Below are 26,621 nucleotides of genomic sequence, written 5' to 3'. Positions count from 1 at the left end.
TGAAAAAGCTAGAGTAGCTATTCTTGTTCTGAGAACTGCATAAATGCTACCAGCACCGAGAAATCTGTCAGAATACTTTGCATTTGGACATGAAAGCCATTTCATTATAGCAAATTGAAAAGACTGTGTGGAAGACCTGAGCAAATACAAAATTAATTCCTCAAACAGAAATAGAAAGAAATACTTTCATTGTTATGATGGTCTTGTTAAGGAACCTGAAATATGCTGATTTAGGAGGGCAACAAGATGTAAGAAATTCCTGAATGAAAAAGAGAAGGACCTTTAATCTCAGCATAGTCTCATAAACAACTTGCCAAATGCAACACAAAAATGTCTGAGGTTACATGAAATGACACCATAATTTTAAAAAATAAGGCACTGTTGGGTTCCAGTCCTACCAATCTGAAATGCTGTGAGAGAACACTAGTGACTCTTATTCTTAGGATGTAGTTTTGAGCACAGAAATGCCAGAGTTGGCTCTGATTACATCTAAGCTGTAGTGTGAGATGTGTGATCTCTAGACTCTGGATTTGGATCCCTTACTGTTCAGGAGTTTTGGGGTCTGAGGAAAAGCATGCTAAGAATGCTATTGTATCATCTTATTTGTACAGGCATGGTCTGGGGTTGCCTTGTACCCTGAAACAGCCCTTACTGTTCTCCACAGAGGCCGGATTTCTCAGGATATGGAGTATGCATGGCTGCTCAGTGAAAACAGCTCACCAGAGAGCAAGTAGCCTGTGTTTAGGACAGACAACCTGCTGTTCAGTTTACGTGATTCAGAACAGATTTGGGATATGTGATACCAGGCCTTCATCCAAGGGGCAGCAGGTAGGATAACTGAAATACTACACTGTTTAATAGAGAAGTTTTCCTGGACAGTCAAGGTAAACCTTTTTCTGAATAAATGAAATCTTATTACCGAAATGTCCCTGAATTAAGTTGACTTAAATCTTAGGTTTATATTGAACATCATCTAAATTCTTCCTCTTCCAAATATGCTGTATTTGTAGTTTTATTAATATTTCTGTCATTGCCCCTTCTCTCCCTTTTCATTTAATTTGATTCTTCATTGATCCAAGGTCTCATTTACTGTGTGAGTTCAGTGATTACAGTCAGTGGCAACAGGATGTTTTCCTTTTTCCTTATGTTATACAGTGGTTGATTTGTTTATCCTAAAGGCGAGTGTTTTGACAAATAAGAATTAACTTTTTGTTCACTTCCCTGTTTATTCTGGTTGTACAACAGGAAGAGTGAAAAGAATGACTGCATGTTTATTCAGTGTAGGTGTTTCAACACTTATTAAAAAAAGGTGTTGAATATTTTCTTTCAGGAGAAGATGCAGAAATCATCTTTCATGGCTTAAGAGTGACAGAGGCAAGTTTTTATCTAATTAGGTGGTTAAATAATGTGTGCTTACCGAACAATTAATAAAGGTGTTGATGCATCGACTTCATAAATGCTTGTGGGACAAAGAATCTTTTGTCCTAACACAGCAGTAGAAAGAAATGTTTGGCAAACTTTGGAAATAAAGCATAGCCAGGTCAGAAGAATGTAGTTTCATATTACACTGTCTGAACTGGAAAGGTTAGGTCTGAAAACACCATGTACTCAATCTTTTTTATTCATATATTCACTGCTTTGTTTTGCAATCACAGACAAAATACAATTTAGGAAGTACTAGATTAAATTAGTTTGCAGATAAATATCTTTATTCATCTCACTTCATTGATCCAGTCTAATTTTTATGATATTTTAATACAGGTATCTTTGTTCCTTCTGTTATTCACTTCTGTAATTTTAATACATAAATAGACAAATATTGTTTAAATGATGCCTCATAAGTTTTCATTGGTTTCAACAAAAGAATTAATTCATGCAGATAAAGTGTGTTGTTGGGCATTAAAACAATATTAAAGCTTGAAATCTCTTTGAAAAGACATTCCACATATATATTTTGTTAATAATTAATATCTTATTTAATAAATATCAAAGCAGGAAACATTGTGTGATCATAGAATTTCACCCAGAAGTTGACTTAACAAGATTTTTCTCTAATGAAAGTACTTTAGTAATGGCTCCTTGTCTTCTAAATTTCAACTTTAGATATGTATTCTTTTCAAAATACACATCTTTCATATTGTTATATCCATCTGCAACTTCATCTTTACCATAAATGTGTCCAATTTAAGACAAGGCAGAATGAAGACAATTTCAAAATGACAAATTATTAACAGAGATGGCATAACAAGAATAAAGCACTTTTAGTGCTCTTACACTCTTTTATACTGTTTTATGTTGGATGAGAACAAAGGTGGATTTAATATTCCTTTTACAACTTCTAGGCTTTTGGGCCAACTGAGGATTTGAGGAAGCAGTGCAAGAGAGCAGCCCAATGACTGCTTTTAACCCTTGCAGCATCAGAGCATTGCAGCAGTCGAGAGTGCTCTGGAGAGCAGCAAGCCCTTCTGCATTCCCTCACTTCCCAGCACTGTCATCCCCTCTGTCTGCTCTTCCATATAGTGTGTGGAAAACTACAGGGTGTAGAAGGATACCTTTACTTAATAAGTGCAATGCTCCTCATTATAGTGTTGTTTTTGTTTTTTTTTCTGGTGCAAGAATCTACAGGATTTAAATTGTTATCATGGAAGAGCTACTATTTGCTCCAAAGCAGGCTAGATGTTATGTTTTCCTGGAGTTCGAAAATTATTTACGTTTGTATTTCAGATATTGATGGTGGCTTTGGGAGTTTTGGGGGTTTTTTGGTAGGTGTTGAGCCATCTCTACAGACTCTTTTATATGGATTGTAACTTGTGCAGTGTCTTCATTTTTCTAGTTGCATCTTAATTTTGTGAATCTGAGAACTGAGAGAAGCGTCTTCACGTTCTACATGGCTTCTGTATGCCTGCGTTACTTGTAATAACCACTGGGTGTCGTGAGTCTCTTTGGATTACAGGACATCGAGAAGGACAAAATTAGTCCAGTCAAGGACTGCCTATGGACTTTTTTTTCGGGTGAAAAGGTCTTTGTCTAATTTACATAGGATTGCAATAAGGAATCCCAAATCTTACTTTAAAATAATGTTACTTGTTTAGCTAAATGTGTGATTCTTGGGGCTGTCCTGTGCAGGGACAGTAGCTGGACTTTGATGATCCTTGTGGTCTACTTCCAATTCAGAATATTCTGTGAGTCTGTGGGTCTTTATTTATGTACAAGGGCAACTAATACGAGATAGGAATACTACAAACAACAGCCTAATTCTCTACATGTTTTATTCCCATTACCATTTAGTCATTCAACTGAATGACATCTTGTTTGGCAGAAAAACACTTGAGATGTCAGTAGGTAATTAAAGAAATCCTGATATTATAAGTGTATAGCATAGCAGAACTAAGGATGAATTTGGGATCTCAAATCGGTATTTTCTGAATTGGGGATCTCAAATCGGTATTTTCCTAATTTTTGGGAACTATATTTTACATGGCTGTATTTGAGAGTGTGATTTTGGTAAAGATTTTGGCCTATTATTTTAATAATTTTTTGCAAGCAAATGAAAAGGCACAAATTTGTAACTTTATATGCTAGGATAAAAAATGGACTTCATGCAGAGAAGAACTTGAATGTTGAACCTTCAGTACAGACCTGTGCTGCAGAGGATTAAAGACCAACCATATTAGTTGCACATAGAAGGATTACATTTCCCACAGACTGGTCAGTAGGAGATCATATGATGTGGTAACAGTGATACAGCCGTGTGCTGTGCCTCACAGTATGGATAGATGAGCCAGGCACACAGGCTGGACGGAGGCTTTCCGAGAAGCTCAGATGCCACTGTGACTCAGTTGCTTTCCCTTTGGGCTTGTTATGTTAGATGCCTGAGCTGATCTGGTGTGTGGGGGTTCTCTTAGTAGTGGTTGAAGCTTTGCCTAACAGTATGATTGTGAAATGTCCAGAATTACTAGAATCATCTGAAAGACAAATATAGAACTGTCTCTTGGTTTGCAGGGCAAAGTATGTTACCCTATTACAGGGAACAGTAGCAGGATATATTTTACCTTTAACTTAGAAACCTGCACTGCACTGACTAGCACAGCAAAACTCTGAACAATTTGTGTCCAGTGTCAGAGGAATTGTGAGGGTTTATAGGAGCAGATAATGAAAAATCTGCTAAGTGCTGATTTTTATAGTGGACTGTGTATAATGTAGCCAAATCAGAACACATTTTTATGACACTAGAAAAAGGTGGTGCCTTGGTGGTAGTACTTCACAGATCTTCAGACCAACTTTTTAAACTTGGTGGGTGTAGTAGATCTTCTGAAGCAGTCTTGTTAGGAGGATGTCAGTATCAATTAAAATGTGCTTTTGTTCTGGAGTAATTTATGGGACCCTACTGAGGTCCCTAATTACTGTTTGCAACCTGTGGTCAGGGAAGAATTGAAAACCAGTTTTTATTTGAAGTGATATAGCAGAATGGACAGAAGATACAAATTGGATTTCTAATATACGTACAAGGCTGATTTCTGTTGTGCTGAATTCACGAGGAGCTACTGAGGGCTCACCAGTCTTGAAAATGGGACCTCTTGTTTGTATGTCTTTAGGAAAATAACAGAGTTTCTATGAAATGTTCTGACAGTAATTATCTTTCAGATTGCATTGACTTAACACGTGGAGAACCTTTAATGCTAAGGAAAAGGAATATCTGTCAATATCTCTGAAAAGCTCACTGTAAAATTACATCGTTTACTTTTGAATACAGTGTTAATCAGTACAGTACAGAATTAAAAAGTAATAAAATAGGTACAAAATGTGGTGACATTTTTAATTGAAATACAGTCATTGGCTTTGTTGAAAACTTTTGAAATCTTGGACTTTCCTGGAACGTAGAAATACTCTTCTTTTATTAAAATTAACATAGCCCTCTAAATTTCCAACCTTCCAGAACAGTTTTGTGTTTATCAGATTTCTCAAGTGTGATTGTTATAGTGGTCAGATAAAATGTAGGACTGCATAGTGGGAATAGGAATGCCTGAAAAATGTGTATTTCTGATCCCAAGATAATTTATGTAATTGGATTTGTGATACCCTGCTGTAATATTATTTTTCTTTATAGCGTTGCTGCATAGAGAGAAATAGCATTGATATTAAGTGCCTGTATGTTCCTGCAGACCAGAGATAGAAATCTGTAGTGGAATATCAGAAATGACAAGCATACCCAGGCTGTCACAATCTTGTCCAGCTCTGCTATGCCAACAAATAAACTGTTTCAATAGGGCAAAAGCAAAATGTACTTAGGACAGTTGAATATTTACCAGATGCTATAGCATTTGAGGCTCCAGGACTAGCTCTTTGTAGGTGTAAGACTGAATTAGATTCCTTCCTTTGCCAAGGGCAGGAAAAATCATGTCTTGTCAGGGAAGACAGTTTTTCTCTTTTTTTTTAAGGAAATTCTCCACATGATGGCGGTAAAAAACCTCTGGAATTCAGAGGTGGTTTCTTTCACCTTCAAAAGCCATAGGGAAAAAAACAACCCAAGATGAAGAACTGATTATGTGACTGAGCTTTTAGATTTGCCATTTTTCTCTTGGTAGGCCTTAAATTCCCCAGATAGTTTTCCAGACAGCAAGACTGCATGCAGCCTGGAACAAGGAGAATAGGTCACCTGTCACATAATACTAGGGCACAGTGTCACTCACAGGCATTCCTTCAAAAGATATTTTTGGTTTCTTATGCTGTGTATAAATATGCAGAGGGAGAGGATAAGGAAAAAAGAGGTTGTGTTTAATTCCTGACCACAAACTTGTCTCTGCCCAAAGAACTTGGAGACTGTAGCTCATCTTTTCAAGTCACATAGCAGAAAGCCCTTGGATAAGCACCCAGTTTACCCCAACTAGGCATTTGACCAACTTGGTTTGATTGTTGTAACAATGCCAGACAGAGATTAGTTGTGGAATGAGTTTGCAGTTGAGACTCAGTCTGTCTAGAGCACTTGGATATCTTGGTGTATGGAAGCACTTAGAGAGGAGTGTATTTAAAGAACCCAGAAGCAGCTGTGTGGCTAAAATTAAAATGCGTTTTTCTTGTATTGTTTTTGCTTGGTTTCCTGTTGCACACTCTGGACCTGTCTTATGAGAGCAAATGGGCAAAGGAAAGAGATGAGTCAAAGGGATGAAAATCAATCCTAGAAATTCCTGCTTTGCTTTTTACAGCCTGGATACACCAGATATTTGACATGAAAAGGCCTGTGGCTAAAAGAGTCTTTGAAAATCTGCTCTTTATATTCATATGCCTTTCATTCCATTCTTCAGTCATTTAGCCCATAGATTTCCTTTTTGTGTGTGTACAAGGATTGCTGCTCCATTCCTTTCTCCCCATCTTTCCTTCCCAGAACATAGGAGGTCTAATTCTACAGTAGCTAGCACCAAATGTGCTATAGCTTATCAAAATGTCTGTAAAAATATCTGATATAAGGGGCAGAAAAGTACTGATGTGTAAGTGAAAGCATAAGGTACAAAATACAGATATATCAGAGCAAGATCTCTGATAAAGCAAGGTTAAAAATATAAATAATGTTTGTTTGTAATCAGTAGAGCAACTGCTCCTTTAGCAGAAAGGTAATTTTCCTTGAAAGAGTATATTACTTAGAAGTCATAGCATGGAAGGCATTTAACAATAAATTTATATTCAGATACTTCTGACATGGAGAATTATTACCCCAGAATACTGTACAGGGAATTAGGAAATAGTTTTAAAATCTTGGTCAAGGCCATATAGGAAATCTGTGGCAGAGTCAACAAAACATGAGAATAGTAAGGGCTGTTCCTGTTCATCACTTCCCTCTCTGATCATGTGCCTTACATAGATTGTAGAGCCTTGCTGTCAGACCAAAAACTTGCTTAGTCTGATGCCCTAAAAGCTGCTTTGAAGCTAAACACAAAACTCTTTAGTTATTGGCAGTTGGGATATGATTCCATATGATCTTTTAGCAAAGCAAAAGGACACATTTATATATCACAGTGAATGTAAAGGAGCTATTCAGAGAAGCCCAACTGCACTCCACACCAATAAATCTACTTATTCCATCTGCTTAAAATGCCCTGAAAATATTTTTAATAGATTTTAAAAATATATAAATATATGTTAAGCCATGCAGCTTTCCTAAAGAGTAGAAATAATATTAAGGAGCAATATAAAATGACCAGCCCACTTTGCCACGAATAAATGGGAAAGTAGAAGTCAGGGGTGTTAAGTACCCCGTATTTGCAACCACAGGCTGGTCAGAAGTAAGGAACAGAATTTCATGTGGCTCACCTATATTTTTAAGGGGTTTATATTCTTTGAGTATGTGCAGCTTTTCTGTTCATGACAAGGAGAGTTGCATACTGTCTCCTGACCCCCCAGGTCAGTAGCACTGAAAGGGTCACATCTGCAGTTTGAATGGTCGAGGTTAACAGTCTGAATAAAATAACAAAACTGAAACTGTTGCTCATCTAAATCAACCTTCTGCAATCAGCAATCGTTTTGGCCAATGTTTTGTGTATTCTGCCAAAATCTCTCAGGAGTGAAAGATTCAGCAGCCCCATTAAATACTACTCAAGACTGTGGCTTTCACAAGTACGAACTTTTTTTTCTTTTTCTGGTTATACAGATAATGTATCTCTGGTAACCTTGTACATTTTCTGAAAGAAGAAACTATGGTGAATACATTTTCTGTTTGTTCTGTTTTGCATTTGTTTTTCCTCTTCAGAAACAACTCAGTTGTGAATGACCCTGTGTGATAAGTAAGAGAAATTCAGTATGCAGTTTTGGTGCTACAAAAGGGCCCACTGGCAATTTCAATGCCTATTTCCCAAGTCCTCGGAAAGGTCATTGAGGGTCTCCATTACATGCAGTCTAGAGCCTGCTACAATTTTCTCATACAATTTAATCTGCTGCCTGGATGGCCTCCAGTGTACAAGCAACTGACAATCTACAGTCTTTGGAATTGATTTCCTGGAATTGTGGAATGCCTACTTGGCCTCCAGATGACAGATGTATGCTAGAGCTCTCAGTGCTGCTGCTCTACAGAGATGAGAGAAAATTTGCCTCATTTCAACATTTTCTGTAAGCTTTTAAATCTTCTTTTAGTGATTTTAGGGATGAAGTTATCACTAAGATACAAGCATCATTCTGAGTGGGAATCATTAATAAAAATCCTTTGCTTTCTGTAGCCTTTATCATGTAGGGACCTTTTTGGGCTTATAAATATACTCTAAGACAAACACTGTATGAATTTGTTAACTCTTGTCATAGTCATTTTGCACTTGGGGAACCAAAAATTAAAGGGCAGATAAATCAGTTGCCAAAGTTCACATACCAGGACACTGTCACCATCAGAAAAAGTTTTTCATTTTAGAGTTTACTTCAAGCAACTAATGTGGATTCATGCTATAGGTCTCTTGTCTTTACTAAGATTGTACCTGTACTTTATTTAAAGCACATTAAAAATGTGTGTTCTTCTTAATAAACAAAATATTTACATGAGTGGGAGACTGAGAAAATAACTTGAGATTTCTAATCTATGTTCCAGTTTTAAGACCAAGTATTCCTCCTATTTTTCTTCTGTATGTAGCAAGTGCTCCTAAATCTGGAGTATAGGTGCCATTGTCTTTCTCTTATAGTGCATAGAAGTAAACTCCAAATGCCAGACTGAGACTCAGCAGAAAAAACCCAAATGATGAATGAACATTGGAAAAAAATTTGGGGTTTTCATTGAAAAAAACTAATATAAACAATTCCATGAGAATAGGTGTTTTTTCTTTGATGACCGACTATGCAGTCAATCTGAAACCTGAGTGACCTGCTCTCCTTTAAAATCTAGAAATGTTTCTGCATGCATAGAAGTTTGGAACAGAAAATAGTAAAATAGAAAAGCTGGGATTCTTAATATGAAACTCCAGCTCAACTAGCATAGTAATGGATGGTTAAAATGGCTCATTTGATGGAAATACAAGGGCACACATGGTGGCTTGTCCAGAAAGAGAAAATGTACACCTGATGACAAAACAGAGAGATTTCCATTGTCATCCCAAGCCAGAAATACCTGTTGTATAAGGCTTGAATTAATTTTTGGATTTTGTAGGGTAGCACTTTTTTGGGATGTTTTTTGCTTTCTTTGAGAAACTAGCCAAATGTTGTAGGGTGTGGAACTTCATAAAAATAGGGGGGGAAAGTTTATGTAGACTTCAACTAGAAATGAATATAACAGCTTACAGTGAGAGAATAAGTAAGTAAATAAATAAATACATATTTATATATAATGTCAGCCTTGATACAGAAAGGAGAGAAGTAGAGGAAGCAACTAGAGAGGTTAGAATACCAGCTTTGTGCTAAATAGGATGTGGACAAGAACATGAAAGAGAACTTGAGTGAGCATGAAATGGAAGTATCCATGATCCTCTTGAAGGAAAGGAGGGAGAACAGCAAAGTAGAAGAAAAAGGATTTCAAGAAGGCAGACTTCAGCAAACTCAGGGTACTGGGAGATCACATGTCATGGAAGAGAAATTTAAAGGAATTAAGCACTTCCTGATGGAAAACATACTCTCTGGAATTTAATGATCCCAGTGCAAGGAAGAATAGCAAGTATATAACAAGAAGTCATCTGGTTAAATCATATACATTGACCTCAAACATGTGAGTCATACAGGAAATGAAAATTATGTGAGATTACTAGGATTAGTATAAAGGAATACATTAGTATGTAGGGACATAAAAAAGAAAATGGCACAGAAGAATTTATAATTAGGAGGAGCAAGAAACCTTTTATAGGTGACCAACTGAAAAAAATCTGTTTTTATAAAGGACATTACTGTTTATGACTATGGAGTTTCTACTTGAATTTTATAAGGAAAAAGAGAAAGACTGGGAAAGTATTCCATACTAAACTGAGAGAGAAAACTAGTAATATCTTAGATCAATATGATGCCTTTTTTGTTTCAGTATTCACTAGAGAAGTCTGCTGTAATAATGTAGTTAATATATAATTATTATGAAAAACTAAGGACCATGATCTTACAGACTAATAAAATCGACTCTAGCTTGTTTAGAGCACTGGCCAGAACTATTTAAAGTTGTCAGCAGGCACCTCTGATAACGTAGGAGATACTCTCTAAGGCTCTAAGAGAAAAAGGAAAAATGTAATGCTTAAAGTATAAAAAAGAAGACAGGGAATTTTTCGTCAGCCACTTTGACTGCAATTCCTAAAAAAAATGCTCAAACAAATAAAATGGACAAATAATAAAATGAATTATATGTAAACATCTGGAAGATAGCAAAGAAATGGCTGACATACAGAATGGATCTGTTGAGAGCAACCCACATGAAAACAATCTGTTTTCCTTGTGCTTTGGGCCAATAGATCTGTGAACAGAAGAGCAATAATAAATGTTTTGCATCTTGACCCCAGCAGATTTTCTGACCATCTTTACGTATCATATATATGCCACATTTTCCTGAGCAAAGCAGGAAAACTTAATTTATGAGGAAATTTGAAGAACTGATGGTGTTTAGTCTATGAGAAAAGTCTGAAATGAAATGTGTCTTTAGATAAGGCTTCTAAGCTACCCCAGAAAGGAGAGTAATTTTTCTCCATGTTCTGCATAGACAGGAAAAGAAATAAAAGTTCTAAAATGCAGCCAGAGAAATCCAGGTTAGATATTGGGAGGAATAAGTAGAAATAATGAAGCACAGGCATATCTTGTGAAGAGATAATGTAAAATTTCTGTTACTGGAGTTTATTATGTTCATGTTACCTGTGCTTAGAAATGTTACTGATACTTTGCCCTGCATCAGGACAGTAGATAGATGAGATGACTTTCAAGATACTTTCCAGTAGCATCTTATGTCAAAATTTTGCTGTTCTCCAGCCTTGGCTGTCTCAATCTTGTGTCTATGTTAAACATTTTTTAGACAAGGGTAATGGCAACCAAGCACTTTTCAGCATTCACTTTCAATGTTCACTTTAATAACATTTTGTGAGAAGGAAAGAGGTATTCTGATTTTTGTAATACAACCGTCAGAAAGAGCTTCTCTGTATTAATGTAAAGTTGGGAGCAGAAACTATTAGTCTTATATGCAGTTGATATTTAAACCAAAAATAGCTTTCATGTTTTCAGTGAAAAGTCACCCAACTCTATGCTATATTCATTTGCCCTTTTTCAATGTTTTTCCTCCACAAGCTTTTTAAAATACTGTATTGGGGGCTTCAAACTGACTTCTAATTTAGTTAGAAATTTTTGGCTCCACCTAACAAAATTCTGAAAGTCGTATCTGTAGTTCAGGTAAAAATTGTGATATCTGTGCAAAGTATCATCTCAGCAAGGACATCACAAGGCCTTATCACTGCCCTACTTACAAGAGAAGAACTTATAGTATTATTGTTATTGCCCAGTAACAAAGTAAGTCACAGAACAGTGTGTGAACTGTTTAATAAAAAACAAGTTTCAGATCTACAGTGACTTGAAAAAAATCAGCATACTTAAAAAAAGAAAGAACCAAATAATACACTTTTCCAGAAGTTAGGCCTTGTTTCGCTTTTATTCTTGTTTCCATTTTTGTCTTCATGTGCACATTAAATCAATGTGAAATAAATATTATAAACAAAAAACCAAATTCTTTGTACTAAACATAGCTACAGAACTGGAAGCCTTATGGGTGGAATTTATTATATTCCTAGCCACAGGAGAACAGAGATGGAGCTAAATGTTAGATATAGTGAAGGAGAAAATTGGCAAGAGTATCATGTTATCAAGGATGGATTTGATCTGCTAGAAATTAATGGAAGATAAATCATTGAAGATCATGATTAATAAATATTTTTTCCATTTTTTAGAGTGTTAACTTCAAGAAGTGGTTATTTTAATTTTCTTTTTAGTAAAGAGGATAGGTTTTTTTATGAATACAACAAATAGGTAACTTAGAAGTAGTCATAACTAAAATTACATTTATTTTAATCTGGGTTGAGAAAGGGAAAGACTTGGTGGGAAAAAGTGATTGGAAAGACTGAAGTTATGAAAACAGCTCATTTTTGTGAAGCAAAATGTAAGCATTGTCAACAGTTGTTAAATCTCAAGATAAAAAGAATTCACACTTATTTCAAAATGAAAATTACTTTCTTCAGAGTTTCTACATCAAATGAATGAAGCGTTGTCTGTTGAAGTAGAAGAGGAGGTGTGGGTCTGATGATCTTCCGAGTGAGACATCTTCAGTGTCATTGAAAGTTAGCCACAATGAAAATGTAATTCCCTACCTAGGTCTTCCTGCAGCTCTTCAACTTCGAATTCCTTTCAGAGCATTCTCAGTTCAGCCTTGAAAACCACAATATGACAGATGAATTGGTGACTGCACCTTAAAAAAAAAAAAAAAAAGGAAGAAAAGAAAGAATGAAGTCAAACTCTTGAACTTGTTAGAAAGTTGCAATCTTCTTCTAAAAACATCATAATCAGTGTAGCACAAACTGAGCATTTTGAAAGTGATTGAAGCACTTTGCCCTGAATACTCTCATTCAGACAGATTTAAATTTGTGGTTTCATATTAGATACTACAAGTGAAGAGACAGAGGAAAAAAATTAAAGGAACAACTGAAAGAATCAACTTTGACATTAAGGCAGATGGTTCATTGCACATGAGAAATGATCCAATAATGGATACAAGTATCTGTAGAGAAAAATAGGTTCCTACTTAATGCTATCGATTTTGTGTTTGAAAAGAAAAGCAAAGACTATTGTGTCCAGGTTAGTATAGCTGTTGCCTACTAGCTCAAAAGAAAACCAGAGGAGGGATCTTTTCATTTATTCTAATGATGGAAATAAGGAGAATAAAGGTATTTACATTAAAAATCACTTGAAACATTTCTATGGTAGATGTTCAGTATACATTGATAGTACAGTTGTGAAATAATGGAGCATTTCACACCATCATAAGGCATATTTTGGGAGTTCAAAGATTTTCCTGCAACCATCTGTCTCATACTTGCTTGATTAAAAAAAGAGGATTGATGCAGCACCTTCTCAACAACATTCAGAGGAACTCTACACAAAATTTTGGACCTGATTTTAATCTACAGAAAGATGACTTGCATAGCACAGAGTGACCTAAAAACTTTTCATTTGCACCAAGTCCATTTTGCAGCATCCAAAATGTACTATGTCATTTTTTGGTCAAAGGAGAACAGATCTAAAAGCTCTCTATACTTTGATAAGAAATAACACAGGCTTTCAAATTCATGTTGAGCCCAAAGTATGGTCAAAACAGACTTTACTGATGGTTTGGTTGTTTTTGTTTTTTTTTTTTTTACAGACATGTTACAGTTACAAAAGATATTACAATGTGGGTTTGGCAGATAGAAATTCTATGGACATGCAAGTCTACAACCATGGTCACAGGGAAAAAAAAGGCATATCTAATTAACATCTAGAACCACAAAGGGAGAACAAATATTCTTTGATTACTTCTAGATTTTTTATTGTTAGAAATGTTGTTTAGCCAGCATCATTGATTATTCATACCATTGCCTGCTTTTTGTCTAAATTAGGAAAAAAGTAGCAGGCATGTGGAATGTAGACTCTTAAGCCTACTTTTCTTCTTTCTTTTAAGACTAACAGGCTTTGTACATGACATGTATGGGAAGAAGTGATGCCACAATTTATGTCAAAAGACTGAAATTTGGGAGATGAATCACAGTGAATAGATACTCATAATCTGACAGATGTCAGTTTTGCAAAATATATACAGTTCTGTTCAGCAAGCTCAATATGTGTCTGGTGATTCAGATTTATTTGGTTGAACAGTTAATCTCTGAAAAACAGTTTTTCAGTATTCTGGAATGGCTTGTCAGAATACAGCTGCCAAATACCCTGAGCATTCTCTGTCTCTACTCATCTTCCCTTCTCCTGCTGGTCCCCTTTGTAAAGGGAGAGCAAATAGTCCATTTTCAAAAACTCTGAACAGATTAACATAGACCATGGCTTTCCCAGACACTTCTTGAGTGCCATGAGTGCCAGAGGGAAAATTGGTAAAACCTTTTTCCTTGCATCTTAAAGCTGCTTCCTCTTGCTAAGAGTGGGAATAGATTAGATAAGACAAGCTGCCTGACTTAGAATGAGGTAGAAAAGATAGTCATGGGTCAGGTAGAGGTACAGTATTTGTCAGGACATAAGAAGCACAGCACCAGCTAGGCTTGGTAAACAGAAAAGGAGGGAAGCTCTTTAATTAGCAGAATGTGTAATTAAATCTGAGTCCTGGTGTTCTTTTGCTATCATAAAATATATGAGATATCTACTAGCAAAGTATGTCTTACTCACTTCTAAGCTCTGACCTATATTGCATTTATACTGGGGATTTTATTAGTGCAGTCTGACTCTGACAGCAGCATGTACTAAGAATTTAAAGATTAGAACCCTGTTATTACAGATATCAACATAGGTCCATATGTTCACCCCTAATTAATTATTTATGCCATGACACTGGGAGAACAATAAGGTTATGCTTGCATTCTAGAAGGTAAGTAGACTGTCCCAAGTAATTATAGATCTGTTACCCTGGCATCAATCAATGCCAATATAATCGAAAGTTATTAAGAAATTGTTTTTTAAAAAAATAATTAAATAATGGAAATATAATGAATGCCTGTCAAAGTTGATGTACAGAAAATCAGTCTAGTCAGTCTGTTTGACATTTATATGTTTACTAATCTATAGAGAAAATATATACAGATTCTTATAAGGCAGCTGAACTGTGACTAACAAAAAAAAACCTAATTCAAGAATGAACCTTATACAGTGTTAACAAAGCACATGCTGCTCTGGCTGGAGGACTTGGAAGACAAAAAAGTAGTTGTTAATTGGGAGTCATCATGAATGGGGGTTTACCTTGCACAAGGATTGATGCATGTTATTAGTGGGCTGGTGGGTGGCTAATGATAATCCCTATTTTCCTTATTATTTTAACAAATAAATAGTACTAAGGGCATTTGGTAACATTTGCAGATAATATCAAAATAGGAGAAATAGTGAATAGTGAATGAAGTCAGGGAACTTACTCAACCACTTGGACTGGTTAAGTAAGTTATGGCCATTCAAAGGAACTTATATTGTAACACTGACAAAAGCAAGATCATATCTTTATGAGCAGAAAACATGCTGTCTGTTCATCTATAGGAAGAATAGGAAGAGGAGTTGTTTCCTAGGAAAGAGATTCTGAAAAATATTTCAAGGTCATATGGACAAATGAGTCAACATGGTTCCTACTGTAATGATTTGGCAAAAATAGGTAAATTGAATTGGAAATGAACCACTTGAGAAGTCATTTAAATTTTGCATATGGAATTGGTGCTGGAATCCTGACTAACTATGAGACTTGCATTTTAAAGAGAATGGTGAGCGCTTTGAGTGGATAGACAGCTACAGAATAATTGTGGAGAATTACTTTGTAGTTTGAAAACTGAAGAGCCCAGTCTGCCTATTTTTTTTTTTTAAGAGAAGGGAGAAAGAAATTGTTCAGAAGTGATTTGATTACAATGTTTAAATACTTTCCTGTAGAGAAAATCTGACATTCCTAAGAGCTATTCATTTTAGGGAAGAAAGGCATAGTACAGTAGCATCCTTTTGTTCTGGACTCTGGATCCAAATAAATCCACATTTAGGAAGAAATCTCAAAATTCTTTTCGGTCCAGAGATAGACTCAACAACAGCCCCTAAGATGAAGATTTGAAAATTTCTCTAAAAAGAATGTGAATAACCTTCAGATCAAAACAGGACTGGGGGTAATTTCTTGCATTTGTAAAAAATAAGTAACTAGCCTTAGTATGCGATAAAATTTAATAGACTGTGATATGCTAGAGATCCCACTAAAGGATTTTAAAAGTATTTTCTGACCTTTGAATTCAGAGGGGAAAAAAAGCATTTTACTAACAAAAATACCTCAAAAGAATGCTAAAGTTCTAAGTCATGCATTCAGAAGGGGCAAAACAGAATGTAGGCTTCCTGAACAAATTTCTCCAAACTGCTATGAAATAGTCCAATTACATGTTCTTAGATGTTCGAAGTCATGTGGAAAACGGATAATGCGTAAAAAGGCACTGCCTGGATAGAGAGTGGAATAGTACCATGGAAATACTATGTGGTTATGCAATTATAAACTTTATTCTAATGAACGTACGTGAACAAAACTACTGCTGTTATTTACAAGCTTGTATCTGTAACATCTGTGACCCTTTAATGGGAACAGTGACATAGAAGGGAATGACAAAGAGGCCAAGGCAGTTAAATAGGAAGAGAGTATCTTGAAGGCAGATCTCTCTGAGACAACTATAGAGTGCTTTAAAAGTATTGTGGAAGAAAAATACCTCTTTTAGGGTCTGTTTCTGCATTCAAAAGAATTATTTAGACCCAGTTCCTCTTTTCCTTTGTTCTGTTTTAGGTTAACTTGGAAGAAATCTTAAAGGGTATTATGTTTAACTGTCAGATTGATCAGCTACCTTGTTTATCTAAGCATACTAAGTTGGTTGAGCAGAGCTTGATGGGAGTCTGGAGATGCTGGAATGAAAGAAAAGAGATTCCATTTCTCTGAATTTTGTACATAGTTCTCCAGTCTCAAGGATGATGGAAAACTATGACTGAAGAGCTGTGAGAACTCTACATTTTACTTCATTTTTTGTAGGCTGAAACTGCAGATAGAAGAAATGTCATAACTCTCTGAATAAAAAGAGAATAAGAACTTAATTTTAGTGATTTTTCCCTGTTCTTAGATGCATATAATGGCATAGGAATGGCTTTTTTCTGACATACACTGCCTCAGGAAGAACTTAAATGGGCTTTTCTCATGGAATAGTAATAGTGAAAAGAAAACAGTACAAAATAAGAAGCAAATATAACAAACCAGTGAATCCATGTGACCTTCTGTTTACAGTCTATAAAGTTGCATTTTACCTGGTACACACTTTTTTATTTGATAAAATTTCATGGCATAATACTTAGATGTTAATTTCCCTTTGCAACATTTTTCTCCTCATCCTCCTTTCATGAAATAAGAAATGAAACTGGTGTAATAGCTTTTTCTTCACACTACATGAAAAAATTGCAACAATCTTGGTGCCTGTAGTAGGAAGAAGTGGTGGGAATTGTATCTTCTTGTGAATGTTTTCCTGATTGCAGTGATACTCTTCTAATATCACTGAGCCAAATTATGTTAATGGAGTTTCCTTTCTACTCTTTTATACTATGTTGACCATTTCTTATAGCACATTAACCATAGTGCTAATACAAAACGTGTACTTCTGTTGTTTTGGTGACCTACTGTATTTAAATATGAAAAGAGGTTTTATAAGGTGCAATTGTGGTCTTCATGATTTGAGAATTAAATGGAGAATAAAGGTAATTATATTCAGAGGACAAGGATAGTATATTTGATGGAAGAAATTATAGGGTAATAGAATTTACTATTGCCAGTGTGTAAGAATGTAGAAAATTTAAGGTTCTTACCTGAGAAAACGGGAAACCTGTATTATGTGCCAGAAAGAACTGGCACTTGAAATTGCAACTCCACTAGCAAGGATTTTTAATTAATCTTTCAATTTTGGGGTGGTACAATTAGATTGGCATCTATCAAAATTTGTTTGTTTTTATAAAAAAAGAAGGGGAAAAGCTACAGGATTGTTGTTTTGACCTTGATGTTGTGCAGGGTCTTAGAAAACATTTGAAAGGAAGGAGCAACCAAGATCATGGAAGTAGAGGTAAAAAGAGAATTGGATAAATATGAGGTGGTTTTAGCAAAAGTAGATAATGTCAGACAAACCTCATTTTTCTCTGATAAGATAAGGGTTTTCTTCAAAAACTGCAGTGTAGTGGACCCGAAAAAATCTGGGTTTAAGCAAAATATTTGAAACTGTGTTCATGGAAATCCTTATTTAAGCAGAAGAGGACATGATTTGGAAATAAAAAACTATCTGAAGACTTACAGTGAGGTTTTTTGGAAAGAAAGGGTGTAAAAACATAGAGGATTGATTTATGGTATTTTTCAAAATTCATATTGTGGCTGATTCTCTTTACTCATTTCACATTAATGACCCTAATTCAGAACTCAGTTTGTGTTCATGAAATTTGAAGATAATGGAAAGTTAGGAGGTATTAATAATATTGAGGAGAATCTGCCTATGAGATAGGAAGAATGACATGACAGTCAGCAAGAATCATCACAATGAGAAAAAAATTTAATACTGCAAAGTCATGCATTTTGGACCTTCTGCTGTGAGCTGGAGGCTCATTGGTCAGCAGGGATGCAAGAAGTTAAACCTCTGTATTTAATAAGATAAATTCTGGTAGCATTTTAAAGCCATGAAGAAGGCTTTGTAAATGTCAAGCCTAGCTTTCTCATTGGATTTTGGAAAATATTGATACAATTAAGACAAAATACTGTTACATCTCATCTGGATTACTGGTATCAGACTGATTTTCTGTACTTGAAAAAAAAAATTGCATTTTAACTGGAACAAATCCAGGAATGGTCTTCAAGGACCTTTAATGGAATGGTAAAAAAGTCTGTTGAGAGCAGATTATAAGAACATGGCTTGGTTTGGCTGACCAAGAGGAAGATTCAAAGAGGATATGATTATTTTCTAGAAATACATTTGGGGGTAAACAGCAAGTAGGGAGAAGAACAATTAAAGTTAAAATATAAGATCAGATGGATAAGAATTAATCAATAATGCATTTAGACAGGAAGTTGAAAGAAGTTCTCAAGCCATCAGAAAAAAGAACTTCTGGAACTGTCTCCCATATACAGTAATGGGTACAAGGAGTCTTAATAGCTTACAAGGTGAAGCTTTGTAAATTTAGAGCAAGCTAGTCATGAAGTTCAAAAGCAAAGCTTGTGAAATGAGACTTTGTGCATTTGGTTTTCTGTCATTCTTGTGAGAGCACTAAAGGAAGGTTTACTCTCCATGTACAGCTGTGTCAGGAAGTGTTTGGTGCCACAAGCTTTGCTGTAAAATTACTAAGTAAAAGAGAATAAAGCTAGAAAAGCTGGTAATGAGATACAATGGCACAGGCAAAAGGAAAAGCTAAGGACTGGCGTGATTTCTGTCCTGTGGATATCGGGCACGTCCAGGAAAGCAAAGCGACTGTCTGTTCAAGCCCAGGTTTCAGTATGGGCTCCAAGGGTTTCTATGGTTGATAAGTGCAAGGACAGAGGATTGAGCCCACACATACCCACTTATCAGATAAGGTTCTTTATCTCTTGCTGGATCATGAGCTTTCAGTAGTAGTTGTATTTAATTGTAGTATTTAATAATGTATTGCATGCTTCCAAGTTTCCATTCATTGCCTGAGAAAGATGAGAAAATTTTACTGTTTTCTTCACCCTTTCTGGTAGTGTGATTTCATTTTTGAAATATTTTCCACTCTCCCAATTTTCTCTGATGAGATTGGCCATGAGATGAGCTTTGATGGGATTTTAGTTTTACTGCACTGATTTCAAGTCAGAATAAAAGCTGGTTTACTGTTCAAGCTTGCAAGGATCTTCTTGAGGGAGCAGAATGGGTTGGAGGGTGCCTTTCCTTTCCTTTTATGAAGAGTGTTTCACTTTAGTGTCATTTAAGTCCAACCTAACAAAACCCCTATCATTATAGGGGTGTCAGAAGTGACTTTTGGAAGATGAAAACTGTTCATGTTCTTGTGCCTGTAGTGTACTTTTCCATTCGGTGATCCAGGATTGAACTGACACGATATTGATATGATTCAGAAACTACTGTGTTATTGATGAAGTATAAACCCAAGTTCTTATTTAATTTCCTTACAGTTTGGTAGCATCTTTCTCAAGAATTTAATTTCTAACTACAGCTTTGTGATGAGTTACCAGCTGACTGACTGCATTCCCTCTAAAATTTGAACTAGGCATAGTATACTTCATCACTCCCTGAACTGCTGTTTAGTACTGCTGAATGCTTTTCTGCATTTGAGAGTTTCGATGCATTTAAATTATGGGACAGATAAATTTATAATCCTTATGATGCTGTCTTGCAGCAAGCAGTTTTTAAGACACATTTTGCTGAGACATTAACATTTATCATCTTAGATTTTTATTAAATTATGACTTTACTATTAAATATGATATCAAGTATAAAAACATATCCTGCCTTAGAAGGGGTTGTAATGATTAAACTCCAAGCCAGACAAATGGTAAAGGAAAACATTAAGTGAAGTAGTTCACATTGTAATTTAAGGCAGATAAGTATTTTTATCCCCAGAAAAGAAAAATGGAGCCCAAATACCAAGTGTAAGGAAGAATTTAAATGATAGATGAGCAATTCTAATGGGACAAAAATATTACCTTCTACCATTTTCTAGCTTTAACATAGTTTTTGAAGTAACTGAGCTACTAATAAAATATTCAGTCTATTTTTAAAAAATCTCAAATAAGTTACCACAATATTCCAAACATTTGCATAGAGGTAAATATTGTACCTATTTATAAATGCTGCTGTGAAGGATACAGAATTTACTATCTAAATGCAATGAAACCAATTTATTTATCAGAGACTTTATTTTCAGATAGATGCACTAGACATGACATTGGTATTCAGAAGAAACCTTTCTTATGGTAGAAAGAAATTTGTGAAATTATAAGTTATTTTTAAAAAATCTTGAGGGTAGGTTCTTGACATTTTGACCTTTATCAATGTGGCAGATGCATTCCTGGTGTTTGTTGCTCCAGGTCACCGATATTGCCTTTATGCCATTAAAAACTGTGAATGGGATATGGTGTTGAAAACCTTTCCCTAAGGGATCCAGAATGCATTGTATTCAGGGATACAGTTCCTAGCTTAAGAACTTTGTCTTTCAAGCTTCTCCACTTAAACTTAAAAATATGGGATTCTAAAAAAAAATAGGATGTAGATGTGGCCAATACAGTGTTTTTCATGGAATCTTTCAAAGGAGGAATTCTCCTATAAAATAAGACTAGAAGCCATAGGGAGGCCATGACCACCTCCTTGGATTCTAGGTTTCATTTTTAGTTTCTTGCTCCCTTCCCTGGGAGGAATGTACTGCTTCTGCCCTCTACCCCTGATTTGCTATTTTATAGCCTCCCCTACTAAGAAGAGAAAGAGCTCTTCTTTCTAGTAGTCTAACAAGTCACAGCTGTTAGTTCAAGCAGCATGCCTATTCTCACACAGTGGGACAGTTTAAATGCAAATTGAACCAGGAAGAGGTTTATGTGTGTTATACCTGACACTGAACTCTCAAGGGGTTTCCAGTGGCAGAAGTTTTGATTTTGTCAGAAGAAATGAAGGAAAGTAACTCCTATAATATGAGCAAAGAAAGGAAGATAAGGTTCTTCCATGGTCTATTGGATCTGTTGATCTGTTTAGTCAACAACCTTGGATCCTATCTCAGGGACAAAAGCTTCTTGCATTGGATCATTCAACTATAGCAATGTAGCACTTAACTTGGCCGGGCCAAGATACCATCAGCAGATGTCTTTGGAGGTACTTATGAAGGAAATGTCAAGTAATCAGTTACTGCTGCCTTATCATCTCTAGGAAGCATTTCCTCTGGACTAAATGAGAGTCCAGGAAAATTACTGCTTTGTGTAAGGGAAGTCAAAATTCAAAGAAAACTTTAGGTCACCAAATTTCTGAAACAGATAGATCCCATATTGCTGTCATTTCATAGCTTTTGAAATTCCACTTAATAAAAATCATGTTTAAGCAAGGGAACACCTTTGAAGCCATTGCAGATCGTTCAGGTAGCTCTGGAGTTCACCTTCTGACTTCAATTTTCTTCTAGGCATTCTGCAGCATGGGCTCTTGGTGCTAAGATTCTACTCATCTATCACCCATTCCTCTGGCAGGAAACCTTGTTTCTACACCTGTCAGGTCATAGAAATTCAGGCATTAACCTCTTTCAGGAGAATACTTCTACAGATGATTTTCAGACTGGCTTGTGACATGCCTTTCAAGTGTATTTACAGTCAGGTATACTTCGCAGCAAGTGATCAATTAATACATTTTAATTCTTCCTTGGATACAGAAAATGAGGGGGAGAGTTTTGATATGGGGGGAAAAAATGAACAAAAGCAAGGTCTTTATTTTGTCCATCAGGTGTATATAGTTAAGTTTAATCATTCTGTTTAAAGCTTTAAAAGATAGTATTAAGTGTGCCTTCTAGAAAACAAAGAAGTGAACAAGTAGAATTACATAGGTAGAATTGATGTGCTGGCACCAGATGCTTTGTGTTGGTTTGTTTATTGATTTACTTTATCAATTTAAAAAATGAGGATCCATGGGGAAAAAAATAGTATAGATGGTGAGTGTGACTTTCATTTGTGTCACAGCACGCAGAGGAATTTTTGCAAAGTGTCAGGTTTAGCATTCTTCTTAGACAGACTTTTCCTAGTTTTGATTTGTTTAAAGCACCACTTTCTGGTCACTGGTTCACGGAGCATTGTGCAAATTGAGGATTGTTGTGGCTGCCTGCATCAAACCTTCTTTAGACAGAAAGCAAACAAAAGGAAGATAGGAAAGACCAGAAGAGAATTTGTGAGAGAACAAGGCACATCACTACTTTGGGGAAGAAAATGTTAATAGGAATCTTAGTTCGTATTCTAAACATTAAAGAATCATTAAAGATTTCATTCATTAAAGATTCATCTAAATGTGGTGGCACAGATATCCAGTACTGTCTCCTCACTCAACCATTTGTTGTAGCTTTTTCAAAGACAATTTTTTAAAAGTCCTGTAGGAGAGATAATAGATATTAAACTGGGTAGGTGAAGATGGGCAGGAATGCATAGCAATTCCAATGATGAAATTTGTTCCTTTCCCTGTCTCCTGAGTTGTTCAGTCTAACAACCTTCCGGTCCACAAACCTAAAAATGTTGCCAAATAGCTGCAGAAAAAATAATTTCCAGAAAAGGGTGGCATCTGATTTATTTCCTGCATCCTATCCTGTCTTGTTGTGGTTTTGGCTGCAAGATTGCAAGTCTAAAACTGAGAGAAGTGTCATCAGCCCCTAGAGACAGTGTCCAAACAATTGAACATGTTTGGAGGAAAGGTTTATTCTTTGGCTCTCTCAATACTTGTAGCTGCCAATATTGAGTAGTTATGGCCAGACAGATTCACTGTGGTTCATGGCTGGCTCTCAGGTACAGAAGTATTTGGAATTTTTCAAGGAAATCTAGGGAAGTGTTCAAACATTTCCTCAATGTTCCTTTGATATTTTGTGCTGCTGATGGTCTTTAGACATGATGGTTTCCCTCAGAAGACATTTCTGACTCATATCTCAGAGAACTTAAATAGAGAAATGAGAATTCCTTTTCTGTTCATGTGGGAAACTGGATTCACTGAGATCTCTTCAGCCCAAGGCGGACAACTTTTAGGAAGAGCTAAAAGCCACAGAGTTCACAGCCTGTTTTCAGGGCCTGAATGAAACTTGGCTGTTGCAGGAAATCTTTCCAGTTCTAAGATTAACAGCACTTAACAGTCCTCTTTTAGAAACTGGCTACTCTCAAAGATGGCAAGAATCTGTCAGAACAAATCAAGAGAGAATGCAAAAAACAACCCACTCTTGCTATTCTCTATCTTCTTGCCCCTTCTAAAATAAATCGAAATTGTTCCTGATATTCAAAATTAAAGACAAAGTTGAATATAGATATATTTGCATTTATGATTATGAGTGAGAGGAGATGATTTTATTTCTCTCCTGATGATCCTTTTTCTTGCCTTTTCTTCATGTCATTTGGTTTGAAAGATTCAAAAGAGTAATGATTCTGACAGATTCACACAGAATGCTTCCCAGCCCTTTGATCATCTTTGTGGCCCTTCTCTGAACCCTCTCCAGCCTGTCCACATCTTTATTTTGTATAGCAGGGACCAAAACTAAACACAGCATTCCAGGTGTGTCCTGACAAACACTGAGTGGAGTGGGATAATGAATGACTTCTTTATCTCTGCTGCTGATGCCCTTTTTGATGCAACCCAGCATCCTGTTGGCTTTCTTTGCTGTAGCAGTCCACTGTTCTTTCAGACCAAGCTTCTTGTCCACCTGGACTCCCAGACCCCTTTGACAGAGCTGCTCCCCAACCCAGTAGATACCAGCCTGTGCTGCACTCCTGGATTATGTTTTCCAAGTGCAAGACTTTACACTTGTCCTTTTTGAACTTTCTAAGATTCTTGTTAACCCACTTTTCCAGCCAATCCAGATCTTCCTGTGGGGTTGGCTCTCCCTTCTGAAGAGTCCAGTTCCCTGATCAGTTTGGTATCATCAGCAAACTTTAGCGGAGTACGCTTGATCCCATCTTTCAGATGCCTTATGGAGGTATTAAACAGTGTTTGGCCTAATATCAGCCCCAGGGGAACCCCACTTGTGACAGGTTGCTGGTTTGAAAGGGAGCTAATCACCACCTGCCTCTGGGTGTTGCCTGTTGGCCAGTTCCCCACCCACCACAGAGATCACATCAGCTTCTCTAGGAGACTGTGGGAAACCATTTCAAAAGCCTTGGAAAAATCCAGGTAGACAATGTCCACTGCTCACCCCAAAACAGCCAAACAGGTTACTTTGTCATTGAAGGTGATAAGGGTTGTGAAGTATGACTTGCCCTTGGTGAATCCATGCTGGCTTTTCCCAATCACATGTTTCATCTGACTTGTGATAGCCCCCATGATAATTCCTTTCATAACTTTCTGAGGGACTGAAGTAAGACTGATGGGCATATAACTTCCTGGGTCCTCCTTTAAGCCCTTCTTGTAGATGATGGTTGATTTCTTCCAGTCTTCTGGGATGCCAAATGGTCTCCATGACTTCTCAAAGATTTGGAGAGCAGCCTTGCTTACCTTGGGGTGATTATTGGCAGGATCCATCAATTTATAGGGATCAAACTCCTGTAATAGTTGACACACCAACTCTTTCTTTACTGATGGTTGGTTTGTGTTTGCATTAACCTGGATTTTTGTTCCCAAGGTGTGCACTCCAACGGTGCTGGTAAAGACCAACGTGAATAAAACATTGAGAACCTCTTTCTTTCAGTGTTGTTGGTGATGGATTCACCTCTCCTGTTTAACAATGGGCCAATATCTTCCTTCTGTTTCTACTTCTTGTTTACATACCTGAAGTACACTTTCTTGGGTTTTTTTACATTTCTGGGCAATTTCAATTTGAACTAAGATTTTGCTTTTCCAACAGCACCTCTGCACACCTTGGAAATGCTTCTGTGATGAGGGTTTTCTCAATGGGTGCTTTCTCGATGAGTATTTTCTTTTCCATCTTTTGATATGTTTCTCTTTTGGTTTTGAGCAGACTGAGAAACTCTCAGATAAGCCAAGGCAGGTATTGCTCTGCCTACTTCCCCTACTTTCAAGGATAATGAACTGTTTTTGAACTTCCATGTTTCTCAGGAGAAAAATGCCAGCATAGAGAAAACTTTGCAATCAGTATGCTATGATCTACCATTTACATTAACCAGCTCCCTTTTCTATCAGCCAGACTACAGTACTCCTTTCTGCCCCAAGAAGATCTTATAGCATCAGTTTCATGCTAAAATGTGTTCATTCTCACAGAGTTTTTTCCTTTAAAGAAAAAAAAAAATGAGGACATCCAATCATGAGTTTTAGGAATCAAACATCATCAGAATAGGCTTATCCAGGTGCTATCTCTCATCCAGGGCAGTTCACTTGCCAGATTTGTGCCCAGAAGAGTCCCTAGAAATTGTGACATTCACAGCATTTTTCAACCACAAAGGTGTAAGGACATTTCTACCATAGCTCTCATTTGCCAACAGCTCATCAAAAGACATTTATGTCTTCTGGATGTGTGGTAAACATGCACATTATCAGAGCTCCTCCACATTCATTGCTGGAAGGAAAAAGTGTTATCTCCTTTTACTTCAGGAGAATACTTGAACCCCAAGCTGCTTCTGCTTGCAAAGTAGAGAAGCTAGAGCTTATTTTCCAGGTGTAAGAGACAGACACAACTGAAACAGAATGTAAATAACCAAAATTTCTCACTCCTTCTAAGATTCTGAACAAGGAAGCAAACTCAGTCTTCTATAACCAAGTTATACAGTATTTGAGAACAGTGCCCTACCTCTCCCTGGTTACATTCTCCACTTAGCTCAACAATCAGCTTTAACTTTGCCTAGTCTGAGCTTCTTTGCACAGAAATTTGGCAGGAAACTCCTGGCTGCCTGATGTTTTCAGTCTTCCCATTGGATGTCTGCTGGTTCAGGGTAGAAAGGGATACTATAGAGCAAAGGAGTTATACCTTCACTAATCATGAATCTCACAGGCAAAACTTCAGACTAAGCTATTAAGGCTATTCAAATCACAGATATGAGATAATACTTTTATGAATTAGATGCAGATTAAAATGCAGAACTGTTAGATTTTCCACATGACAAAAGTTTATAGTGGGGAGCCACAAAGTACAAAACTAACTACTTCTATTGCATGTAATTTATTGAGCAGTTACTTATAAAAGGGAGAGTGAACAATGAAATGGCAGATATTGCAGATTAAATGAAAGCATATCAGTAGCTGGAATTCATACCCAGCTCTCCTAAGTAATCTCCCTGATCCACTGCATTTTTTTATCACAGCAGA

At 36.4% G+C, this 26,621-nt stretch overlaps 1 long non-coding RNA gene across 1 annotated transcript in view; it reads left to right on the top strand.

Moving 5' to 3' along the window:
- The window catches only part of LOC146767372 (uncharacterized), a 52,945-nt gene that overhangs the window by 934 nt on the left and 25,390 nt on the right, over positions 1–26,621 (top strand). The window contains exon 2 of the long non-coding RNA XR_014956067.1: positions 612–26,621. This exon is cut by the window's right edge and continues 25,390 nt beyond it. This is a non-coding gene — a long non-coding RNA (uncharacterized LOC146767372). The remainder of the gene's footprint in view (positions 1–611) is intronic.

Source organism: Lonchura striata, chromosome 5 (genome assembly GCF_050655825.1).
Source record: "Lonchura striata isolate lonStrDom1 chromosome 5, ASM5065582v1, whole genome shotgun sequence".
Lineage (NCBI taxonomy): Eukaryota > Metazoa > Chordata > Aves > Passeriformes > Estrildidae > Lonchura > Lonchura striata.
Note: the sequence above shows the minus strand (reverse complement) of the source record. Positions and strands in the feature narration are given on the sequence as shown.